We start from the raw sequence: 6,804 nt of genomic DNA on the forward strand, positions 1-6,804 counted from the left end.
AAGTACACTGTAGCTGTCTTCAGACACTCCAGAAGAGGGCGCCAGATCTCGTTACGGATGGTTGTGAGCCACCATGTGGTTGCTGGGATTTGAACTCGACCTTCGGAAGAGCAGTCCGGTGCTCTTACCCACTGAGCCATCTCACCAGCCCCCGTATCCAGACTTTCGACCAATGAAGCTAGGAATGAACTAGTGAGCACAGCCAAAAAAAGCAAAACAAAGAAAAATAATAAAAACCTACTTTATCTGGCCAAAAGAACAGGAAAGGAGGATTGAAAACTTTCAGAGAAAAAAAAAAATCTACTGCTCAGGCCAAGCATCCCAGAAATGATGCCTTGGCTCCATCTGTGCCTTCGTGCCAACCAACGTTACTGCCGTCTCCGGATTGTGATGCAGGCCAAGACTCTCAACTGTCTTCTGGGAGTTACATCAGCAGTAGCCCAGTGGACAATTGGGACATTTTGTTTTGTTTTTTGTTTTTTGAAACAGGGTTTCTCTGTGTAGCCCTGGCTGTCCTGGAACTCACTCTGTAGACCAGGCTGGCCTTGAACTCAGAAATCCGCCTGCCTCTGCCTCTCAAGTGCTGGGATCAAAGGCGTGTGCCACCATGCCCGGCTCAATTGGGACATTCTTTACCTGACAAGAATGAGAACAGCTTCCCTGTGGGTTCAGGGCAGACACCTGAGCATCCAGAGCACCTACTGTTGCCCAGTGTTCATTAAAGCCCTCTCCCTGGGAGTCCATGGAGACTAAGGGGAACCTGGGCTTCTGCATTCTTCTAACAGTAATAAGGCCCTGCCTCCTTTGCAAAAACCATGTCCTTAAAAAAAGCCTGTTAAATGTGGGGTTTAAATTTATAACAAGAAACAGAAGTTACGAGGATGGAAAAATGGCTCAACAACTAATGTTTTGTTTTTTTTTTTTTTCCCCAAGACAGGATTTCTCTGTGTAGCCCTGGCTGTCCAGGAACTCACTCTGTAGACCAAGCTGGCCTTGAACTCAGAAATCTGCCTGCCTCTGCTTCCCAAGAGCTGGGATTAAAGGCTTGTGCCACCACTGCTCAACATCTTACCGAAGACCTGGGTTCAATTCCTAGCCTCTACATGGCAGCTCACACCATCTATAACTCTAGTTGCAAGAAATCCAATGCCATCTTGTGACTTATCAAGGCACTAGACGTGCACATATATACAAGCAGGTTAAATACTCATGTACATAAAAAGGTAAAAAAAAAAACTTTTTAAATTAAAAAATGTGAAAGAAAATAAACATATGTCCACAACAAAGTGACAAAGATGTTAGAATTAGCCCAAAACAAACCAACCAAACAACCTATCAGTCATGGTAAAAATGACTCCAAGAAGCAGCCATGAACACGTGTGAAATTTAAAAAGAAAATAGAAAGCTTTGGTAAAGAAAAGATTCAAATGTAATTCCCACGGTGGGGTTGTAGCACACGCCTTTAATCCCAGCACTTTGGAGGCAGAGGCACGCAGATCTCTGTGAGTTTGAGGCCAGCCTGGTCTACAGAGTGAGTTCCAGAACTGGCAGGGCTATACAGAGAAAATTGTCTTGGGGGTGGAGAGAAAAAAAATGCAATTCCCAACTTTGAATTTTAGAACTGAATTTGAGTGACAGTAATTTTAAAAATGGAGTCAACAAGAGATCTCTGCACTCGCTACACAAGGTTGACAAATTTCATCTGATTCCCAGAAATCCATGTATATATTTACATAAATAAAACACGTGCCGGGCGGTGGTGGCACACTCCTTTAATCCCAGAACTTGGAAGACAGAGGCAGGCAGATTTCTGAGTTCGAGGCCAGCCTGGTCTACAGAGTGAGTTCCAGGACAGCCAGGGCTATACAGAGAAACCTTGTCTCGGAAAAAAAAAAAGTTTAAAATTAATAGTGAACACATTCAGTCATTAATAAATATTTACATTTAATGTCTGCTTTCCCATGAGTCAGAATGCAATTTTCATAGCTAAACCTCAACATTTTAAAAACATGTATGAAGTAATAGTACCCTACGAAGAGCACATTTTGAAGGTGCAGAATTGCCACTTCCCACTGCTGCCAGTGTCGCGCTGTGGTTGAAGCCATCCACTGTGTATGGTGCCTTGAGTCATATGTGGCTCCTGATGCCTCCTGATTCTTGGTTTGGTCTTATTTGCCTTTGTCTTATGGCCCCTAAATAATGACTGGGTCATACCAGACATTCAGAAAGTGTTTGTTCACATTTGTTTTTTAACTAAACTCTTTTTGGAGTGATTCATTTGACTTCTGAGAGTCAAAATTATCCCCGCAAATTCGTTTGCTGTTCAGTTGCTAGGACTCCTGGAGCTCAGAATATCCTGCACATGATTTTGAAACTTTATAGTTCTGTTACTGAACATCCAGTACATGTTTCTAGTACACGTTTTCCTTCCATGATTATGTAAGATGATTCAAGCTTCTTGTATGCAAATGATTCTAAACTAAATACAAGGGAAGTGTACACGTTGGGGCAGCGGAGCAAGTAAACACAGGGAGTCTCTACCTCAACTCTCCATGCCATGAACACAGAGTAAAACAAGGAGCTTACTCTACCAAGGGTTCCCCAGTCACCGCAGACATATGCTAAATCAAATGAAAGCTCTAGGAAGATCTAGAAACATTTTAGCCATCTCAAGCTTCCCCAGGCCAGAATGTGAAAGGCCAGGTTTGGGGGATGGAAACATTTCTCTGGAACTCAGCTCTGTCTTCTTCTCTTTGCTGCTACCCTGTAATCTCCCCTTGTTCTTGCTTGGTGTACAATATAGACCTTGTGTTCTTCAGCTTTCCATTATAATTAAACACCTATGATAGCTAACATAACATGAAAAGGATTGTTATGGTTCACAGCTTTGTAGGTTCCAGACAAACAAACAAACAACCAAACAAACAAACACACCTGTCATCCATGGTAAAATAACTCCAAGAAGCCGGGCGGTGGTGGCACACGCCTTTAATCCCAGCACTTGGGAGGCAGAGGCAGGCGGATTTCTGAGTTCGAGGCCGGTCTGGTCTACAAAGTGAGTGCCAGTGACAGCCAGGGCTACACAGACAAACACATGGTTGATGGGCTCCATTGCTTTGGGGTGTAGTGTATGGTGAAGCAATATATCATGAGAACAGGCCAGAATAGAATCATTGTCTTTGTGGACATGAAGGGGAAGAAGCCAGAATCTCACAGTCTCCTTTAAAGGCTAATCCCCAAAGACCTAGTGCCTCCTACTGGGCAGTCTCTTAAAAGTTGCCTCCACCAACAGGCTCCCTGGTCCTTTGGGCTTTGGGGGACATTTAAAATCAAAATTTTATCAAGCACTCTCACTCCACTTAAGATATTGATGACCTGACCTGTTGCTTTCTTGGCTACCTCAGCCACCTGAACACATTTTTGTGAATATATCAAGTTCACTTCTTTTACCCAAATCCTACCTTTGGCTGCTGGTACTTAAGCTTTTCCCTTTGTAGAACTCTTTCCTTTCTCACATGTGAATCCAGCCAACATATACTCATTCCCCACATACCGACATCAATCAGGATAGCCACATTCACAAGCAGTGGACAGTGATGAAGCCGTAGAGTCCCCATGACCGAGATCTGCCATAGCTTTCTGAACGTATTAGAGCACTATATAACTCATGTGTTTGTAGTGATGCTGGTATAAACAAACCTGTAATTCTCGTCGTATCAAGGTACAGCGCATTGCCACTGTGTGATGCTTGAGAGTAAGCAACTGTTTCTGGTTTGTGCACTCTATTGCACTTGCTGTTGCTTTTCATGGGCTCCTACTTACATAGTCAAATATATTAAAATTTTATTATAAAACAGTATGTGATGGACTCATGTGTTTTAGGGCTGTCTTGTTCACCAATTACACAATTTTCTCTTGTGCTTAAACCGACCAGTTACTCAAAGATTAGTCTGATTGTTTCAGATGTACTTTCAGAGTGTTTGTGATTGTTCAGTCTTGCTTTAGAACACCTATCTGTTGCCTTACAATACTCATTTTATTGGATACTTGCCAGGATAGACTCCCCCCCACCCCCACTTACCCCATTCTCTATAAAACCTTGTCCTGCTGAGGTTGGAGGTTGTTCTGCCTGCCTTCCCGTCCTGCTGTCAGGGTTGGGTTGGAGGAGAGCCCAAGCCTGAGCTTGTCATAAAGAGACCCTAATATGTCCCTAAGAGCAATGGATTTTATGCCATAGATGTGTGACACATACACACAAACATATCATATAACTCTGTATATGAGTGGTATATCACCTAGATTTGTGTAAGTATATTCTGGTGTTTATATAATCACCTTAAGTCAATTGTTAGGCGATACATGCCTATATTGCTGATTCTTGTTTTGGAATTTTTAATAACTTCAAAATGATCGACTAATAGTCTTTCTGTAAATCTGTTTGACAGTTCCAACAATTACCCGAAAGAAATTGTGTAAACCTGTATGAAACAGGGTGCTATAAAACCTTAGACTTGTATGCTGTTAGATGTCTGAGTACAGGCATAGCAAAGATGGACAGGGATGAAAACAATATAGGGGGCTGGTGAGATGGCTCAGCGGGTAAGAGTACTGACTGCTCTCCTGAAGGTCCTGAGTTCAAATCCCAGCAACCACATGGTAGCTCACAACCACCCACAGTGAGATCTGATGCCATCTTCTGGTGTGTCTAAATACAGCTGCAGCATACTTATTTAAAAAAAAAAAAAAAGAAAAAGAAAACAATATAGGAAGTCCTGGTGGTGTGATTCTGTAATCCTAACTACAAGACATGAAGAGGTAGGAGGAGCCAAACTTCAAAGCCTGAACTGATCAACCTATCGCATGCCTGCCTCGGAATAAAGAGGTGAAGTCAAGTTATAAGCTTAGTGCTGGGAGAGGGTTTGCCTAGTTACAGAACGCCTTGGGTTCAGTCTCAATCCCACAAGGAAGAAGCTAAGCAAACAGCAAACTATCAAAGTCTTAACACTTTCATCTCTCTTTTCTTTGTTTCTGCTTTTTTTTTTTTTTTTTTTTTTTTGGTTGGTTGAGACTAGAGTCCTGCTGTAGAAACAGACAGGCCTTGAACTCCTGACAGTCCTTGTGCCTTCAGTTCTCCTGTGTTGGGATGCCCTGCTAACACTAACTGTCACAGGGTGGTTAGATGGTAGTGTTCCGTTTTCCTTCATTAAAGTGTTTGTCTTTCCCAGCAGTTGTGCATGGCTCACATGCTGTCACTAAATGCAAGCTCCATAAAGGAATCACGATTGTCCAGGACATCATTGTACTTCTCAGTGAATATTTGCCGATGGAATGAATCTATAGAATATGGAAATGAAATGGAGGTAAAAATGTGTATTAAATTACATTTCTTCTTTCTGGATATTTTATTTTAACCGACTCTTTTATTATTAAATTGTTTAAATGTCTTTTTTTAGTGATTTCTTTATTTTCATTTTGTGTGCGTTGGTGTTTTCCCTGCATTGTATGTCTGTGTGAGTGTTAGACACCCTAGAACTGGAGTTACAGTTCTGAGTTACTGTTGTGAGTGGTGGAAATAGAATCAGATACTGTGGAAGAGGAGCCAGTGCTCCGAACTTTTGTGCCATCTCCCCAGTCTTAACATACTCTTTATTCTTCTCTTTGGCCTGCCTATGAGTTACAACAATCACGGCAGACACACTACTTACTGAAGGTATCCAACTGTTAGTGTTTTTCCACCAGACCTCGAAAAACTTTGTGCTCTGGCCATTCCTTTCACTTTGCCCAATGGGACATTCCTGGGTCTGTCTATCCTAAATTAATTTTCTTTTCTTACTCTGTATTGGAAAGCAGCACTAACTTCATCTAGTGAATTTAGAACCAGGCTGGTGATCCATCTGGCGCCTGGCTCACTGCTGCCCTCTCGTGGTCTATTGGCTAATGCGGCGAATTGTCGCTTTTCTCCCACCGGCAGGTGTCAGCAAACCAAGATGCTCTCACATTGAAATTGCCTGGACTGCAGAAACCATCCAAGCCCCTTATCCTGCCCTAAAGGCTCAGAGATAATGGAAATGTGAAGGAGGATTGTTAGGACCTTATCAGGAGGATAGGGTAAGACTGTGGTTCCTCACTTGAGGTGCAAAATTGGAGTGCTAAATTTGTGTACCGGTTTTCTTTTTTTTTTTTTAAAGATTTATTTATTTATTATATGTAAGTACACTGTAGCTGTCTTCAGACACTCCAGAAGAGGGCACCAGATCTCGTTACGGATGGTTGTGAGCCACCATGTGGTTGCTGGGATTTGAACTCTGGACCTTCAGAAGAGCAGTCGGGTGCTCTTACCCACTGAGCCATCTCACCAGCCCGTGTACCGGTTTTCTATGGGTATGCAAAAAGAAGAGAAAGGAATGTGGACAGACTAGGTTTCCCTTAAGTGACCCAAAGCCACAGTTGTATGTATGTATGTATGTATGTATGTATGTATGTATGTATTTATACAAATGAAGGTCACTTTTGATGACAATGGCCAAAAAAATACAGGTAAGACAGGTTCTCACTGTGTAGCCTTGGTGTTTGGAGTTCTGTGTGCAGTCCAGTCTGGCCTTGAACTCAGATCTGCCTGTCTCCACCCACCTACCCTACCCCCATACACACACCCAGGTGGTGGAATGTGCCACAGTGCTGGGCTTGCCCTTCAGATATTCGGGATTTTTTTTAATTTTTAATATTTTTTATTACATATTTTCCTCAATTACATTTCCAATGCTATCCCAAAAGTCCCCCATAGCGCCCCCCACTTCCCTACCC

This window comes from Mus caroli, chromosome 13 (genome assembly GCF_900094665.2).
Source record: "Mus caroli chromosome 13, CAROLI_EIJ_v1.1, whole genome shotgun sequence".
NCBI classification, from domain to species: domain Eukaryota; kingdom Metazoa; phylum Chordata; class Mammalia; order Rodentia; family Muridae; genus Mus; species Mus caroli.